The sequence below is a fragment of the Magnolia sinica genome, chromosome 14, assembly GCF_029962835.1.
Source record: "Magnolia sinica isolate HGM2019 chromosome 14, MsV1, whole genome shotgun sequence".
Lineage (NCBI taxonomy): Eukaryota > Viridiplantae > Streptophyta > Magnoliopsida > Magnoliales > Magnoliaceae > Magnolia > Magnolia sinica.
The window spans coordinates 41,180,888-41,201,299 of NC_080586.1; the positions used below are offsets into that span (position 1 = coordinate 41,180,888).

The 20,412-nt window shown below is 36.3% G+C and overlaps 1 non-coding gene across 1 annotated transcript; it reads left to right on the top strand.

The window, feature by feature from the left end:
- Window positions 1-902: 902 nt before the first annotated feature.
- LOC131226492 (small nucleolar RNA R71) lies at window positions 903-1,009 on the top strand. Its single transcript, XR_009161871.1, has one exon. It is a non-coding gene; the product is annotated as a small nucleolar RNA R71 (small nucleolar RNA).
- Window positions 1,010-20,412: the final 19,403 nt, after the last annotated feature.

The following is a 20,412-nucleotide window of genomic DNA, read 5'->3' on the forward strand; positions in this document are numbered from 1 at the left end:
TGGAGATTGCTAGGTCTATCAGTTTCATCTACTTCTAGGTCCTTAGACTTTTTAGCCCTTACTGGAATAGATTTGCCAGTTGTTTTCCCACTCCTAAGAGTGGTGATAGACTTGTCTTGCTCCATTGATTTGAAGAGCTTGGACCACTGATTTCACATTGTGGTTTTGAATTGGGGAGAGCTTGAGTTGGAAGCATCCTTTTCTCCCCAATTGCTAAGTGTGACTCTATCCTTTGAATGGACAATGCAAGCATTCCCATTGCTGATTTGATATCCTGGAATGCTTGTACCATATTCTAGTTGAGTAGCTCTTGGCCTTGAATATGTTTTAGAACCGGGTCCTCTTGATGTTTCCTTTGATCCAAAAATTAGTTATGGATCCCTTGAGGAGTAGCAGTTTGTCCATTCATCCAGCTAAAATTCGGATGGTGTCACCAGCTGGAGTTGTAAGTATTTGAGGTGGTTCCTTTGAAAGGTCCTTAGTAGATGTTTAAGGCATTCGATTGCTCATTCAGTATTTCTTGAAAAGCAGGTATTGTTGGACAATTTTCAGTTGTATGAACATCGCAAGTACAAATACCGCAAACAACTTCCTTAGCCTTATCCTTCTTAAGTTCCATGGCCTCGAGTTTCCTTGTGAGACTGACCACTTTAATATTTATATTGTCTTCCTCTTTCAAAAGATATATTCCTCCCTTCTCCTTTAATTGAGTAGGCTTTGAAATGGTGTTAGGTCTTGGGGAGATGTCTCATGATTGTGTGTTTTCAGCAAGTTTGTTAAAATAATCTCATACATCGTCGACATCATTGTTCATGAATTCCCCATTGCACATTGTCTTGACCATTTAGCGCATGGAAGATGTCAGTCCATCATCGAAGAAATTTGCTATACGCCACATTTCAATACCTTGTTGTGGGCATGAACTGACAAGATCCTTGAACCGCTCCCAACATTGGAAGAATATCTCATCTTCCTTTTGGGCGAAGTTCATGATCAACTTTCGGATGGTGTTCATCTTATGGTATGGGAAGAATTTCTTTATGAACTCCTATATCATGTCATTTCATCTACCAATAGATCGTGGATGTAGTGAGTGCAACCACGTCTTAGCTTTTTCTTTTAAGGAGAAGGGAAAGAGTTTCCATCTGATCATGTCCTCAGACACATTAGGAAAATATAAAGTGGTTATTATCTCGTTAAACTCTTTCAAGTGTAGGCATGGACTTTCAGATTCAAGTTCACGGAACTTTGGAAGGAGTTGGATCACTCCTAGCTTGATATCCATATTTCCTATATTTTTTGAATAAAATCATACAGGAAGGTGCATCCACCCCCACCGGTTGTAAATAGTCTCATAAAGTATGAGGCAGGGGTGCATGATACACCTCTTTCTCATCCTGGACTTCCTCAACTAGAGGTTGAGGTTGATTTTTAGGTTGATTAGCAGCCATTACTTCTATTGACTCAGAGGATCTCAAGTGGTGTCTAGTCTTGTGACGAATAAGCACCATTCGACTAATCCTCCTTTACTCAAGAGACGTAGAGTGTTATCACGGTCGCACTTGGGCATCAAACATTCTCAGCCCTTTAAGTTCAGAATTTGACCTAAAATCTAAGAATTGAAAACTGCAACAATTAAGAAATAAGAGAGAGAAAGTTAGAAGGAAGTTACCAAATAGGAGTTGCTAGGTTAAGATCCTACAAAACAGAGGACAAAGTTACTTTCCAAAAACAAGGCAGAAAAATTCTTAACCTAAAAATAAAACAAAAAGTTAAGCCTAATCTTAACCTAATTCTAAAACTAATTAAATTCATATAAGCGCAACCGTAGTTGAAAAGGCTGAGTTAAAAGTCCTAGAGGAGGGGTGAATAGGACTATGCTAAATTAAAAATTTTAATGCAGAATTAAACATATAAATAAAGATAGCACTTAACAATCCCACAAAGCAGAAATGAATAACAACTTCAAATGTACAAGTATTGAGAGGTTGATACAGATGTTGTTCTAAGGACAACCTTACACCAAAAACCAATGGCTTATGGTAGGACAACCTAATTTCTAGAACGGTCTGTGTATCAAAATCTCAAACCAATACAGGGGAATAAAGAATAAAAATAGCAAAGAAAATAAACTAAGCTATTACAGTATTCCCACACTTGCATAAAAGAGATTACAACATTCTCCACAAATGCATAAAAAGAAATTACAACATTCACACAATGCCACAATCAACCATCCACCATAAGACCAGAAATTATAGTGGTTCACTTGTGTGTACACCAACTATTTAGAAAAATAGCCACACATCTACTCCACTCCCAATATCCTCACACAATGGATACTGGTGTTCACTATGAAATAGGTTTTTTAAGGTTCACCTAAAACCTTCACAATTGTGTCTTTCAAGTGGGCTTACACATTCAAAAACCCGACACTCTGGGTTTTCTGGATCACCTCAGACAAACCAAAAAGGCAATAGAGATTTTTCTGGCACAACCTCAAAAACCAAAAAGGAATTTACAAGAAATGTAAAATACTTATCTGGATATTCTCCTTTGAAGAAGCCATGTAGAACCAATTCAAAGAAGATGTTCAATGTAGATGTTCAATGTCCACACTCACTTATGAAAAGGTTCTAAGTTCTAAATGATTTTTAGATTAAATCACTTTAGGCTAGCTTGATTTAATTTTGATTCCAAGAAAGGGGAAAACTTAAATCCCTTCTTCAAATAAGATTGGAATATAGAATCTCAAAATCAAATGCAAAAAGCTAAATTAAAGAGAATATTAAATGAGCACTAAATATCTTAACAATATCACAAACTTATCTCTCAGAGTGGTGTCTTGATTTTGCTTGAATGAGTTACCAAACTCTGAAAATCGTTCTCTATTTATAAGTGCAGAAATTGTTCACTTGACTGGCCCAGAGGTCAGCTCGACTGGTCGAAAGACCAACAAACTTTTGAAATTTGGGCGCGATAAGATAAGGTCATTCCACGACTGGTCGAGTGGCTAGCACGACCGGTCGAGCCCTGCTCTCGACTGGTCGTGTGGAACCAAAAATGGTTGCTGGACTTTGAGTCGAGCCTGCACGACTGGTCGAGCACTGTTCACTCGACTGGTCGGGACGAGGCCATAACAGAAAATCTGAAAATTAGTAACAAACCTTGGACAAGTCGAGGAAATTCTTGGACTGATCGAACCAATACTAGGACTAGTCAAACATAGGCTAAAACTAGTCAAGAAACAGTCTATAAAATTATATAGTGAACCAATTTAAGTATGCAATCAATATGACTTAGCATATGGGCAATCTAGGGTCAATCATACCTTATAAGTGATATTTGAACATTGAATCATCATTCGCTTCGGTTGATAGTTGATCTTGAAGCACAAGAAGCTTGATATCTTGATGTACTTTGAAGCTTGAACTTGAAGTACTTTGAAGCTTGAACTTGAAGTACTTGTGACTTATATTTCACCTTGAGCTTTGAGTTCCAAAGTAAAACACTTTGTCTTGACATAGGTTGAAGCTTGAAAGCTTGATCTATCACTTAATGTTAAACTAGAACTCGTGTAAGAATCTCTTGTTCTTATACATGTGCTGCTTGAGTCTTGAATTGGAATATCTTGAACTTGTATAAGAATTGCATGATCTTAAATATGAAGATAGCTACACAAGATACAGATTCCAAGAGGTTTTGGCACAACAAAATTTGACAATCATAGGAGCTAGATAACATAGCACTTACAATCTCCCCCATTGTCAAATTTATGACAAAACACGCTACATTAAAATAAGATAAGCATAATACGCACAATAAAGAATTATGCACCGGTTACAACGTTAAAGAATCATGCACCAGTTACAACCTGGTTAAATCAATACTCATCGAATAGATTCTCATCAATACTTCTCATCAATACTCATCAATACTCCCCCTTAATACCATACTGCAAAAAAAAAAATTTACCTATCCACACCAACAGTTTTCATCAATCCAAATTCTCCCCCTTTTTATCACAATGTGACAAAGGAAAGAACCGATAAATGATAATGGAAGTAAATAAATAAGGAAGTAAATAGAACAGTAATGAGAAATAAGAGAAGATATGAGCAAGATAACCAATTAACCAAGTCCATAATAATAAGCAAGCATGTCCAAGCACATAAAACAAGAGAAATTCAAGTATTTTAAAAGTTATTACATATCAGATACTCAAAAACTAATCTGAACCAGAAGAAGGAGCAGGTATGGAAGGATCAATTTGATGCAGTCCCTTGTTAATACACCTAAGATATTTGCGAATATATTTAAATTGCATTTCATGGGACACATTTATACTTTCAACCTTCCCCTCAAGCGAGCGCAAACGCGCATCAAAATCAGATGGCTGATAATCAGGATCAATAGCAGAATCAGATTGAATTTCATCAAAGAGGTCATGCATATTAATATCATCTGGAGGTAAATCACCCTCCTCTTTATTTACTTCAGCAGCTCCACTAACACTCACATCAACTTGGCCTGGGGCCAACTTCAAATTCATCTTGTTAATGTTAGAGTTGTTAAAGGGTAGGTGGTGAATGGGAGCCTCTCCAATAGGCATAGCCACTAAACTATGAGTGACTAAAATAGTCATAAGATAAGCAAAGGGTATGTTACTATGACCTGGGTGGAGACAGAACTAAATCATGAGATAACAAATCAGATAAGGAAGACATACAGAAACTCTAGTAATGATGGAATGAAGAGTACAAACCATGAATGTAATAAGCTCAGTTTTATTACCAAAATGATGGTAGACATTTGAAATAAAGATCCGATGGAGAACCCTATATCTGGGTAACATAAACTTAGAAGCAAGCACATTCCCAGTACTCCATTTCGCATCCATATTACATAAAACACCAGTGAGCATTCTCTTCTCAGATTCAGAAGGTTTTGCAACAAGACAACTAATGGGAATACCTTCATCATTGATAGGTATATCCATTAATCCAGAAATAAGATGATTGTCCACATCAATTGGACCTTCTCTAGTCGTAATTGTAAATGTCAGATTCTCAGAAGAGAAGTTACTAATGCAAGTATACATAGCCTGTGCAATGGAGCGGTATGCCGGTCCACCCCAATGTAATATGTTATCCCATCTTACAGACTGAAGGAGGGAAACAACACCAGATAGTTCCAAATGATCAGGATTAACAGTTCGTTCTACTATCATATTTCGCAAGCGAATATCCCGCACATACTCAGGATCATCCTCGGGTGACCGAAGATGGCGCACGGTGATAGGAGTCAAATGAGATGAAGAGGGACCACGAGATCCTTTCTTCTTAGTTCTACCCTCCATTGCAATAAAGAAATCAAGCAATAAAGAGATTGTAAAAGAGACAAGATGAGTTTCTTGTAAATCAGATTTTTTTGATAGAAAACTCCCCAAAATAATCATAAAGCATGAAATAAACCATACAAATAAAGAAAAGGAAGTGCAAAGGACTTAAATCCAGAAGAAAAATGAAAATAATGCACTAACCATGGAGAATAGAAGATGGGTTCGACCGGTCGAGGTAGGGGTCGTTGGAAAAGAAGACCCAAATGAAAAAAAAAAGTGATTTTTTCCCAAATAAAAGGTTAAACCCGTGTTTCACGACAGTTCGAGTACATACTCAACCGGTCGAGCCATGACTGGTCGAGTATGTACTCGACTGGTTGTGCACCCCAAAAAATTTATAATTTTTCATAAAATTTGAATTTTAAAAATTTTAACATAATAACTATATAAATTATGATACAGAAAGACACAAATCATTAGTTCATATTATACATATCAAGATCAAATTTCAATTTTGCAAACCTACTTTTGTCGAGCGATTTTGTGAATATGTCTGGAAGTTGAGTCTTAGTCGAAATATATTTCAATGAAATTGTCATGTATTCCACCAGTTCATGAATATAGTGATATCTAATGTCAATATGCTTAGTTCGTTAATGCTGGATTGGATTTTTAGAGATATTAATTGCGGCTAAATTATCACAATATAAACCATTGATTCTTGCGTAATTCCATAATTGCTTAGCATTCTTTTCATTCACACAAGCTGAGTGCATGCATTACCAGTAGCAATATATTCAGCCTCAGCTATTGAGAGCAATACAAAACTTTGTTTCTTACTTAGCCAAGAAACTAAACAGTTCCCTACATAGAAACAACCACTGCTGGTTAATTTATGATCATTAATGTTACCCGCCCAACCAGCATCCGGGTAACCAGCTAATTACATACTAGTATCATGTGCATACTAAGATTTATTGAACTAGCGACATATCACAAAATGCACTTAACAGCAACTAGATGTGATTCTTTAGGGTTAGATTGATATCTAGCACAAATTACTATGCTAAAGGCAATATCATGTCGGCTCGTAGTTAAATAAAGCAAACTACCTACCATACTGCAATACAACTTAGGATCCACACTTTTACCTGTTGAATCCTTAGAGAGTTTTAGAGCAGTACTCATTTGAGTATCAAAATTTTTTCCACTCTCAAATTCAAACTTTTTAATTAAGTTCAAAGCATATTTGGTTTGAGAGATAAAGAAACCATCAGGTAGATGTTTGACTTGCAACCCTAGGAAATAGTTTAGTTCTCCAACCATACTCATTTCAAATTTAGACTTCATAAGATCTGCAAACTCAACAGTCATGTTAGCACAGGTAGATCCATAGATAATGTCATCAACATAGATTTGAACTATTAGAATGTGATCATTATGTTTCTTTACAAATAATGTCTTATCAACACTTCCCATTATAAAGTTATGACTTAGTAGAAACTTGGTCAACTTTTCATACCATGCCCTGGGAGCTTGTTTCAAACTGTAAAGTGCATTTTTCAGGCGATAAACATGATTAGCATGCTTAGGGTCTTCAAAACCCTTAGGTTGTTCAACATACACTTCTTCATGCAAATCGGTGTTTAAGAATGTACTTTTTACATCCATTTGATATATTTTGAATTTTTTAAAGCACACAATGGATATAAATAGTCTAATTGATTCAAGACGAACTACTGGGGTAAAGGTCTCATCATAATCGATGCCTTCAATTTGAGTGTACCCTTATACAACCAGCTTAGCCTTGTTTCTTATAATATTGCCAAGTTCATCAGACTTATTTTCAAAAATCCATTTTGCTCCAATAATGTGTTTATCTTTTGGTCTTGGAACTAAATACCAAGTATCATTTCTAACAAACTGATTGAGCTCTTCTTGCATTGCTGCAATCCAGTTTTCATCAGTAAGAGCTTCTTTTACGTTAGCCGGTTCTATTTGAGAAGTAAAGCACACATAATTACATATATCTTCAAGCAGTTTACGAGCCAGTGAGAGGGTTTCCAAGGATTTGATTAGTTGGGTGGTCTGTAACTGACCTCAGTTCAGTGTTATTTTAACTTGATGAAGAGTCTGATTTATCAATTAAAAGAACTTCATCATTTTTTGAACTTACAACAGGTGTATTCAAGTGATCATCTATAACCACATTAATGGACTCTTGAATTACACCAGTCCTCTTGTTAAGAACCCGATATGCTCGACAATTCAGAGCATACCCTAAAAATATTCCTTCATCACTTTTGGTGTCAAATTTACCCAGATTTTCTCGGCCACGTAAAATGTAGCACTTGCTACCGAAAACTTGAAAGTATTTGACAGTAGGCTTCTTATCAAACCACTTTCATAAGCTGCTTTACTGTTTAATTTTCTAGTGTAAACACAGTTAATTATATAACAAGCAGTATTTACGATTTCAGTCCAAAGATTTTTAGGAAGCTTCATACTATTTAGCATTACATTTGCCATTTCTTGAAGCACTCTAGTTTTCCTTTCTATTACACCATTTTGTTGTGGTGTTTTGGGCACAGAATATTCATGTGATATTCCCTAATCACTGTAAAATTTCTGAAAACTGATATTTTAGAATTCAGAACCATGATCACTATGGATCTTAGAGACTTGTGATTCTTTTTCTGTTTGGATACATTTAAGTATCCTTTTTACTTCATCGAGAGTTTCTGATTTCTCTCTTAAGAAGACTACCCAAGTGTATCTGGTAAAGTCATCTACTATCATCAGAATATACTTCTTGTCACCTCGACTCTCCATTCTAGTTGGTCCAATGAGATCCATGTGGAGGAGTTCGAGTGGTTTAGATGTGTCTTTAGAGTTCACCTTTTTGTGAGCACTCCTGGTTTGTTTACCAATCTGGAACTTACCACATATTTTATCCACTTTCTGTAATTTGGGTAGACCACTTATCAGTTCTCTTTTGCTCAATTTATACAAGTTGCGGTAGTGTACATGTCCTAGGTGCTTATGTCATAATTCGGTTTCATCAGTATGGACCATGTAGCACGATAGATTAAATAAGCTTGAATCACTAACAATGTAGCAGTTCTCAGAAGTTTTGTGACCAGTTAATATTAGAGAACCATTTTTATTTAAAATTTCACACCCTTGGTGAATTTTACACTATGATTATTATCACATATTTGAGAGATGCTTAATAGATTATGTTTTAACCCTTTTACATATAAAACATTCTCAAATAGAGGGAGGTTAAAGAGTTGAATGTACCTTGGGCAATAATTTTGTAGTTGCTACGATCACCGAATGTGTCTTTAAGACTAGTGGACAGACATTTGTCACCTGTCATATGTCTGGAGCAACCACTATCTAGGTACCACTTTGAATGGCTTGAAGCTTTGAAAGCGGTGTGGGCAACCAAACACGTAACCTTAGGGACCCATTTCATTACAGTTTTGGGTTTAGGAGTATAGTTGGTCTTCTTATATTTGTAGTTGTTATAAGACCGACCCACTAAGTTAGATTTTAAGAGCTCCTTAAGTAAATCAACAATTTTCTCAGCTAAAGGATTACGATTCTGATTTTTATAGTTGATATGGTTACTTTTACGTTTTAAGGTTTAAAACTTCTTAGCATTTTTAGAATAATTTTGATTCAGACTTTTCCCTTTTGAGAAGACTCCCCTTTCACAAATTTGGGTGGAGTATTCTTATTCTTAGGAGGAATACTTTTATCATAGCCCAAACCAGATCGATCGCCACATTTTTTGGATCTAGATAAAAGTTTTTCTAATTTAGGATCACCTTGGGCATACCTCCATGTGTCTTTCAAACTCAAAAGTGAAGAGACGTCTAGTTTTAGATTTTCATTCTTAGATTTAAATTTTCAACATGGGAGGTTTTGAAATCTAAGTCGCACTTAGTTTTTCAACACAATCTGAAATGTATAATTTTTCTAAGACTAGATTATCAAATTTTCTTTTAGTTTTGAAAACTTTCTTCTGAAGTTTTAGCTTTATAGTAATTTTACAACTTTCCTTGTATAGGGCATCATAAGCATCTTGAAGATCTTCTTCATTTTCATGGTCACTATTCAAATTTTCTTCACTAGCTGAATCATCATTATCTGAAAAAGTGAACTTGGCTAGAGTCGTTAGGGCTTTAACATCATTACCCGACTCGGTTTCAGAATCTTCTGACTTAGAAGAAGCTTCAGAGCAGGAAGATTCATCCCATGTAGCCAACATACCTTCTTTTTAGGTTTGTCCTTTTTAGGACATTTGTTCGCTAGATGCCTATATTCAAGGCAGTTATAGCATTGGCTGTCTTTTCAAGATTTCCAATTTTTAGATCTTGATCTTTTCTTTAAAGTAAGTTTTTGTACATCAACCCTCTTTATACTTTTAAAAATCTTGTAAAACTTTTTAGCTAAAAGGGCCATATCATCTTCAGAAGTTTTTAAATCAAAATTATTACTATTTTCTTGAGAAATTTTAGAAGACTTAAGGGCGATAGATTTACTTTTAGGAGCTTTAAAGTTTAACTCGTAGGTTTGTAAAGAACCAACCAGTTCTTCTACCCTCATATTATCAGTATCACGAAGTTCCAGGATTGCAGTCACTTTTGAATTGAACCGTTTAGGCATTGAGCGTAGTATCTTTGCACAGACTTTACTTTCTGGGATTCTATCACCAAGACCCCACATAGAGTTGACAATGTCATTCAATCTTATATAGAAGTCCATGAAAGTTTCACTTTCTTCCATACATATTTTCTCAAATTTGGTTGTGAGGATTTGGACTTTAGATTTCTTGACAATTGTTGTTCCCTCGTGTGTCATTTCCAAAATATCTCAAGCTTGCTTTGCAGTATCACAGGATATAATTATCTTAAATTCATCCGGTGATAGTGCGCAAGTAATTACATTTAAAGCCTTTGCATTGATACTACTCTCACTTTTTGAAAGAGCGGTCCAAGAAAAGTAAGGTGTGACTTTTATAGTTTTAGATCCATCAGTACCAGTCACTTCAGTGGTAGGAGGGGTCCAATTGGTTACTGTGGCTTGCCACACGCTCTCATCCATGAATTTCAAAAAAAATCCTTATTCTAGCTTTTAAATAGGCATAATTAGAGCCATCAAAAAGTGGAGGCCTAGTGACAGAAAGGCTAACCAAATTTGACATCTTAAAAACAAAACTCATATCGATTAGCTCAGGAAATTAATCTAAAAATTAAAGCAAGCTATTAGGCTCTGATACCACTTGAAAAGGCCGAGTTAAGAGTACTAGAGGGGGGGTGAATAGGACTATGCCAAATTGAAATTTTAAATGTGGAATTAAACAAATATAAATAAAGAAAGCACTTAACAATCCCACAAAGCAAAAATGAATAACAACATCAAATGTAAAAGTATTGAGAGGTTGATACAGATGTTGTTCTAAGGATAACCTTACACTAAAAACCAATGGCTTATGGTAGGACAACTTGATTTCTAGAACGGTCTGTGTATCAAAATCCCAAACCAATATAAAGGAATAAAGAATAAAAATAGCAAAGAAAATTAGCTAAGCTATTACAGCATTCCTACACTTGCATAAAAGAGATTACAACATTCTCCACAAATGCATAAAAAGAAATTACAACATTCACACAATGTCACAATCAATCATCCACCACAAGACCAGAAATTATAGTGGTTCGCTTGTGTGTACACCAACTGTTTAGAAAAAAAGCCACACAACTACTCCACTCTCAATATCCTCACGCAGTGGATACTGGCGTTCACTATGAAATAGGTTTTTCAAGGTTCACCTAAAACCCTAACAAGTATGTCTTTCAAGTGGACTTACACAATTCAAAAACCCCACACTCTGAGTTTTCTAGATCACCTCAGACAAACCTAAAAAGCAAGAGAGATTTTTCTGGCACAACCTCAAAAACCAAAAAGGAATTTACAAGAAATGTAAAATACTTATCTGGATATTCTCCTTTGATGAAGCTCGGTAGAAATAATTCGAAGAAGATGTTCAACGTAGATGTTCAATGTCCACACTCACTTATGAAAAGGTTCTAAATTCTAAATGATTTTTAGATTAAATCACTTTGGGCTAGCTTGGTTTGATTTTGATTCCAAGAAAGGGGAAAACTTAAATCCCTTCTTCAAATAAGATTGTAATATAGAATAGCAAAATCAAATGCAAAAAGCTAAATTAAAGAGAATATTAAATGAGCACTAAATATCTTAACAATATCACAAACTTATCTCTCAGAGTGGTGTCTTGATTTTGCTTGAATGAGTTATCAAACTCTTAAAATCGTGCTCTATTTATAAGTGTAGAAACTGTTCACTCGACTGGCCTAGAGGTCAGCTCGACTGGTCGAAGGACCAACAAACTTTTAAAATTTCGGATCGGATAAGATAAGGCTGTTCCACAACTAGTCGAGTGGCAGGCACGACGGGTCAAGTGGCCTGCACGATCGGTCAATCCCTGCTCTCGACTAGTCGTGTGGAACCAAAAATGGTTGTTGAACTTTAAGTCGAGCCTACACAACTGGTCGAGCACTGTTCACTCGACTGGTCGAGCTGTCTCTAGGACTGGTTGAGGCCATAACAAAAAATCTAAAAATTAGTAACAAACTTTGGACAGGTCAAGGAAATTCTTGGACTAGTCGAACCAATACTATGACTAGTTGAACATAGGCTAAGACTAGTCGAGAAACAGTCTATAAAATTATATAGTGACCCAATTTAAGTATGCAATCAATATGACCTAGCCTATGGTCAATCTAGGGTCAATCATACCTTATTAGTGATATTTGAACATTGAATCATCATTTGCTTCGGTTGATAGTTGATCTTGAAGCACAAGAAGCTTGATATCTTGATGTACTTTGAAGCTTGAACTTGAAGTACTTATGACTTATATTTCACCTTGAGCTTTGAGTTCCAAAGTAAAACACTTTGTCTTGACATAGGTTGAAGCTTGAAAGCTTGATCTATCACTCGATATTAAACTAGAACTCATGTAAGAATCTCTTGTTCTTATACATGTGCTGCTTGAATCTTGAATTGGAATATCTTGAACTTGTACAAGAATTACATGATCTTGAATATGAAGATAGCTACACAAGATACAGATTCCAAGTTATTTTGGTAGAACAAAATTTGACAATCATTGGAGCTAGATAACATAGCACTTATAGTAGTCCTCGACAACGGTGACAAAAACTTGTTCACGACCCTAAGTGTAGGGTCGCGATGTAGTAATAATCTCAGTGAGACCGAGATCAAATCCACAGTGACTAACTTGTGCGTGTTCTGAAAGTAGCTAGAATTAAAACTAGAAGAATATCTAAATTAGAAATCTGGAATAATTGAAAGATAATTGTGAATTGTGTTGATTGAAATTTGTGAATTTAAAGGTGGGAACTAGGGTGTCATGGATCCACTTGTAGCTATTAGGATGCTACCTTACTTGATTTAAGAGATCCAATTGGAATCAAAGTCCTATCTTATCCAATTAGAAAGAGAGATGAAAAAATCTCTAAACTTCTCGTTGATCTAGCCTCAATAGAAGAGGATTGTGAGGATTTGGAAGTGATTCCATCACCAAACCATGCCCAGGAGATGATGGCAAACAATAGGATTTACCAATCCCACAATCTCTAATAAGAAAAGAAGATACTCAAAACTATCGCAGCGTCCACTATAATTTGAGTCACAATAAACCATTGAAAACTGAAAATATTCCTTAAAATCAACTACAAATCAATGAAGTTCAATCAAAACAAGAATCTAAGTAAAGTAAACATCCTAATCACACTACAAGCTTCATCTCTTAGCCCTAGCTAAGAGGTTTAGTTAACCATAAACATGATTAAACTAAAATCTATTAAAGAAAGCATAAAACGACTGAGGAAGAAGAAAAAATCTTGGCCATGGCTCTCCACCATTTTACTCCACTCCTTAAACCTTGGAAGATGCCTAGGAACATCCTACAGACTCCTATTTATACTTGGGAAGCTCCACCTTACACACCGACTTGGAATTTTCACAATCTGATCGTGAAACCGCCTCAAATTACGTAGCCGCATTACACATCGGTCGGACCGAAGTCGAGTCCGAACTTGGAAAGGATTCTATTTCAGCGGTTGCCTGACTTCAGTCGGACTGAGATGGGTTCAGTAGGACTGAACTTAAGTTATCAGTCGAACCGAATTAACTATAAAATTCATTGTTCTTCGCTGAAGTTTTTTGTACACTTTCAGTCGCACCAAATCCTGCTTTCGGTCGGACCGAACTGGGTTTTGGTCAAACCGAATTAGCTCTGAATTTCATCTTTGGCTACTGAATTGTTTTTATGCGATTTCGGTTGGACCGAACTTGTCTATTTTCTACTACTGATTTTGCGATCTTTCAAGTCATTTCTTTAGCTTTTGTACTTGGTTTCCCTGGATCTTTGGCATGTGATTTCTTCACTCTTAGTCTCCTAAGATCCAACCTTTGCCTTGGTGATTCTTAAGCATTAAAGCCATGCTTTTAGCATTCTTTTCAATCCAAGCTCTCAGATTCACCTTGCAACATAAACATATATGAAATATACCATTAAGTATTATCATGTCTATAAAACCAAGATATAAATAGGGGAGAATATGCAATATTTGACACTTAAGACACTACAAGTCGATTGCACCATTCCCACAGCAGTTGATTTCACCTAAGCATTTGGCTAACACTTAGGACATCTTAGAGGTGCTTAAATAAGTAAAGGTCAATATCCCTCTATTAGATGTCATTAAGAAAATTTCCTCATATGCTAAGTTTATAGAAGATCTATGCACGACCAAAAGACGATAAACCATACAAAATAAAATCCTCTTGACTAAAAAAGTGAGTGCCATCCTCAAGAAAGATGTACCATAGAAATACAAAGATCCTGGTAGCCCAACCATCACTTGTGTAATTGAAAATTACCGGATTGAGCATACACTCCTTGACTTGAGGGCAACTGTAAATTTGATCCCTTACTCAGTATACGAACATCTTAGCTTGGTGAATAAAACCCACCAGGACCACACTACAACTTGCTAACCATTCAGTTCATGTACTAAGAGTGATGATCGAAGATTTGCTAGTGCGAGTTGATAAATTCTACTATCCAATAAATTTTATTGTACTGGACACTTAGTCCATCATTGAAGAAAGCGCTCATATTCCCATCATCCTTAGTCACCCATTCCTAGCTACATCAAATGCAATTATCAATTATAGGAATGGAATGATGAAATTATCTTTTGGGAACATGACATTAGAGTTGAATATATTTTTCAATATGAGCAAATAACCTGAGTATGTTAAGGATACCGGCAATGTTAACTTAATCGATTCATTCGTGGAAGATATAGAACTTTTGACTCTATACCCCGACACTTTGGAGATATGCTTGGCCCACTCCCCTAATTAAGATGATGACATAATTAGGGAGATAGATGCTTTACTTGATGAGACGCTGGTGCTTGAAATTAATTGGTGGGGGCCACAATTTGAGACTTTGCCTCAAAATGATAAAATCCTTATACCATATAGTCTCAAGGCACCAAAGCTTCACCTAAAACCTTTGTCGTCTAATCTTAAATATGCCTATTAAGGTCAAGATGAGACATACCCAGTGGTGATTTCTTCTCAACTTAATGAAAAAAAAAAAAGAGAGTGTGCTCATTTCTACTCTCAAGAAATATAAGGGAGCCCTTGGATGGACGATTGCGGATCTCAGGGCAATTGACCCTATGATTTGTACTCAACGCATTCACATTGAAGATAATGTGAAAATATCCCAATAACCAGAACGCTGTTTAAATACAATCATGAAAGAAGTGGTTAAGGATGAGGTACTTGAGTTATTAGATGTGGGTAACATATACCCTATATCTGACAATCAATGGGTGAGTTGTAACACCCCGTACTTTCCAGTACTCGGGTGTTACCATGTACTCTAAGTTAATATAAATATAAGCATGGCTTAAGTGAAAACTCACGTTCATTCTATCCTAAATCCAATCATTGAGAACAATCCCCATCCATGTACCAAACTATCCATTTACTGTCATGCGAGAAGGGCCATCATGTCGTTAGGAATCTTAAGATTCTAATTTCATTAACAGAAAGATCTAACTGACCATCTTAGATTTAGAACCTTTGATCATCGTGATGCCTGAATATGGGCTAGGATGACCCACAATATATCGATAAGGTCTGAAGTCAATCCACCTTGGGTTGAGCGTTGATTTATCATAATGGGTTTGCATCTCGTATAACCATCCAACTTTGCAATCTAGGTTAGCCATCGAGTTATAAATGTAATTGTTAAAAGTTCCCTAAACTAGTACAGGAAACATTAGGTGCGCTTAGGATCAGTTGTAGAATTATCCGATCATTAGATTGACCATCCAATCCAGGATATGTAATGTGTAATAATTATCTAATATACATAACCTATCACATATATATATATACATATTTTGTAATCTAATTATTTAATAATCATTAAAATAAGTGAAATAATATGACATAAATACATGCACCATGAAATGTTATTTATATACCTTGTAAAGATTTAAAATTTCATGTTAAGATGAGAGGTAACTATAACTCATATTATATGTATACAGTTATGATATCATTAATATAAATTACAAAATCTATAATACATGAAAATAAAATATACTAGAAAAAGTTATAATGAATAACATATTTCAAACAATTTAACAACTTATATGAAATTAAAACATAACACATATGTAACCCTACAAATAATGTATAAATAATATATACATTAATCTTTGCTTGTCAATATTCCTACAATTTACATGTTAACAACCTGTGATAATATAAAATATATAAGAGATAGTAATAATGATAATGATAATAGCAATAATAATAATAATAATAATGATGATGATGATGATGATGATGATGATGATAAATAACATTATTAAGAGTAGTGTAACATGATATTTAGCGTTACAAAAACATAATAAGACATATATCCATAATCTAACCAGTGATTTCTAGCTTGAGTGGTCCTTTGGACCCTTTTAACTGTTGACGTTCAATCATGGGAAGATCCAACCATTAGATCGGCGAAAAATCCATAAATAGGGCCCGAATCAAGTTGTGTGCCCCACCTAGGCATTTGATCTGCTTGATCTTTGAACAAGGACCCTACTTGGGGCCTCCAAAGTCGGATGGATGGAATGGATTTCCCACAAACATCATGGTGGGCCGCACCTCACGGTGCAAGTGCACAATAGAGATGTGCACTCGCGGTGCACTAGTCGACCCAGCTCAGTCAAAGCGGCTGACCTGCGCTTTCTCAAAATAGAGAGAATCTCTCTCTCTCTCTCTCTCTCTCTCTCTCTCTCTCTCTCTCTCTCTCTCTCTCTCTCTCTCGTTGCTTCCACCAGCGGATGGGCGTCCGTTTGGGACGTCCGTGGCCCACCACGACCACCCAATTGGGGGATCCAATCCGTCCATCAGCTTTAGGGAGAGGGGTTGACCATAACCTGACTGCTACAGTAAGATTTCCCGTACGTGTGGACACACAAACCTCACTGCAAAATGACCCTACAAACACACGTTTCCAAAAATGAAAACCGTCAGGCAGGCAATCCGCGTGACTTCGTCCTTCCATCGTAACTGTTCACCACGAAGCAATCTTAGCCTTTAAAACTAGGTTTTAGGAAAGAAAAATAATGAGAGAGAGAACCAATGTTTCCTTGCTCTAGTGAATCCACTGAGCTTCCTTCACTCAGCCTTTGAAAACCCACATTTGTAAGCTCACTAGAGCTTAACCGAACCATGCACAAGAGCTGGATTGAAGGAAAATGCCATCATTTGAGATCCGCCATTAATGGTATTCATCTTCTCCACTGCTCAAACCGGGTCGAAATCGGTTCGAGCAATGCTGTTTCGTTTGGTGATGTCCCTGGTTCAAGGAGAGAGAGAGAGAGAGAGAGAGAGAGAGAGAGAGAGAAACTGGAAGTAACAGGGGAGAATGAGGGAGAGAATGGCTACACTATGCGGCGGCGGCTCGAACCGAGTGAGCTTGGGCAGAGCCAGGCCGGGCCTGACCTACATTGCTGGGCATTTCCAACAGCAGGCGGGGGGAAGAAAGAAGAAGAGAAACATGAAAGAAAAGGAAGAAAAAGAAGAAGAAAGAGAGGGAGAACAGTGAGAGCAGGGGGTTGTTGTCCGGCTTCATACCACACCACGTCTCGGCCTAACTCGCTGATGAACCGTTGGGATGAGTCAGGCGAGTCCTGTCCGAGTCCAGATGTCGCTGGACTTGTGTGGTGAGGAGAAAACAAAAAAAGGGGCAGGGAAGAAGAGAGAATCAGTGAGTGAAAGAGAAGAAGGGGAGTTGGGGTGGTGCAACTGAACCTTAACAAGTTGCCAACTCAGTCGAGTTGCTGACTAAGTTAGAACTCAGTCCGGGTCTAGCTAGAACCCACTAAGTCTAGCTGGGCTTGGGTCTAGTTTAGGTGTGGCTGGACATTCCAATAAAAGAAAGAGAAAAAGAAAGGTAGGAGAAGAAGAAAAGAAAAAAGAGAGAGAGAGAGAGAGAGAGAGAGCTGGGTTTTAGTGGCAGTTGAGTTGATTATGTTGAGCTAAGTCAACTCGGCTCGAACCGAGTTAGCAAGGTGAGGATTTCCACCTCTTTTCATTAATCAGATTTGTCAGTAATAATATCGTTATTATTTTCTATCTGTGTAACGATTAATGTTAATTTAATGCTATTGACTAGAAATTTTAATGAATACTACAATGTATTAATTAGTGTTGTTACTATTATCATCAATTATAATTCTACTATTAGCTATCATCACAATGATTACTACTAACATGTTACACTAATATTAGTTAGTATAAATGAAACTACCATTAATGGTATTTGCATGGTACCCATCACCTGAAAATATTACCTTTAATAATGCTATTTTATTTCAATTGTAATACTAATTATTACCATGGTGAGCTAATATTAATTATACCATTAATGTTAATACGTATGTTATAGGTATTAAATTAACATGGTAACTAGTTTTACATCACTTAACATTCAAATCCTAAAATCTAACCTAGACCTAAACTTGAGGATGAAATCCTAGACCTAAGTGGTCTAAACTCTAGGTCAATACCCTAACCATAGATAGTGAGTTAGTATTAACTAACAATTACTACTTATTATCCCTTCTAATATTATTATAAATTAATTATATGAATTAGGTTTCAACTCCTACGCAAAGCCTAAAACTAAACTCTATGATGAAAACCCTAATTCTACATTAAAACCCTAAGATAGATAACTCAAACCCTTGGCTATGATCTTAAACCTAAGTAGTGTGCAAAACTTGGATCTAATTGTACAAGTTCATAATTTGTGGTAGGATACAATTCTAAGGGCGCAAGCACTTAGCGACACTAAAAGGCGATTCAAAGTATAAGGTGATGATTTCTTTCCCTTGAGCTTTCCATTTTTCCATTAGCTTAAGTACTAGTTTTTATCTTAATTACAATTGATAATTGATACCTTCATTTTATAATCACATATGTAAATTGTTGGATTTGAATTGCTAGACTATATGCTTAATATTTATCTTGCATATCTTCTTATACATGCAGATTACCTGTGGATTGCTTATGGATCTTAAACTGGTACATCCGTGGGAAACCCCCACCTATAAATGTACACCTACACTTGGGATGTAAATTGACTGATAGTGTTTATAATGGGCTTTCGATCTAGTGGTTACTTGAATGATGGGTTAAACTGGATATTGATGTGGGCCTACCATCCATGGGTTGCTGGGTCTATGTGGTTTTTTAAGGATGGTCTTTTATCGCATATTTTTGATATTTACCTTATACAGCTTAGTTTTGATATTCGCCATATGTGGCTTTATTTCTGTATTTGCCCTATATGGGATTGACATTTTACTTTGTTCAACCATGAGATGGTCATCCCCATATACTGAAATATAATTGGCCACTAGTCGACGGGTTTCCATTAAACATCCTAAGGTGGTAGTCTCATGAGCCGAAGATGGTGGCATGGGACCTATGCCCGAGCTGTCGGCCTACACTGGTGACGAGTCCCCGTAGTGACCTTGAGCTTATTTAAATTGATTGATTGTAACTAGACTAATAATGGTTTGGCTAATCATGCATACATGCACATACCAGCGTCTATCACTATTGTACGTGATGTACATATCTTGTCTGACTGGATGAGCCTTCTTAGGTCGATGATTGCATGGGTGACAAGCCCAGTGTCTGAACGGATGAGCATCCCTAGGGTGATGATTGTATTCACGCATTTAATAAGATTGCATCATGTATTGTTTTGTATGCCTTGTTATGTTTTTGTAACTATGCTTACCCAATGCGGAAGTGTGTAATCTTGAGAGGAATTCACACTGAGTTGGCCACTCATCCATCAAATATATAACTCTACAGGTAGCACAGGTGGCTTAAGTGATTTTCAGGTTCAGACTGATGAGGAACTGGGTACAAGTGCCAAGGATGCACGGTCATATTGCTAAGAGGAGTTGTGCGGTCTTGCAGCCTATGTTTATATACTTCTGTCATTATTCATATATTAAACATGTAAATTCTTGTATTTGTGATATCGAGACATTAGTTTGTATAAGTCATTATGGGTAGCTCTTGTATATTCTAAATATAAATAAAACTTTCCTTTATGTTGATTTGTCTATTTTACGCTAAACTGCTAACTCTGATAGTTCAAAAAAAAATTTAATTCAAATTTGACCATCCTTTAAGGTTAACACTCAGGTTTTTAGGAAACGAGTCATGTACTCGAGTCCTGAAAACACGGGGCGTTATATGAGTTCAATATAAATAGTTCCTAAGAAGTCTAAAATCATCATTGTAGCCAATGTCAATAATGAACTCATGCCGACTAGAGTTACTAATAGTTAGATGATGTGCATTAACTACCGAAAGTTGAATACTATCAC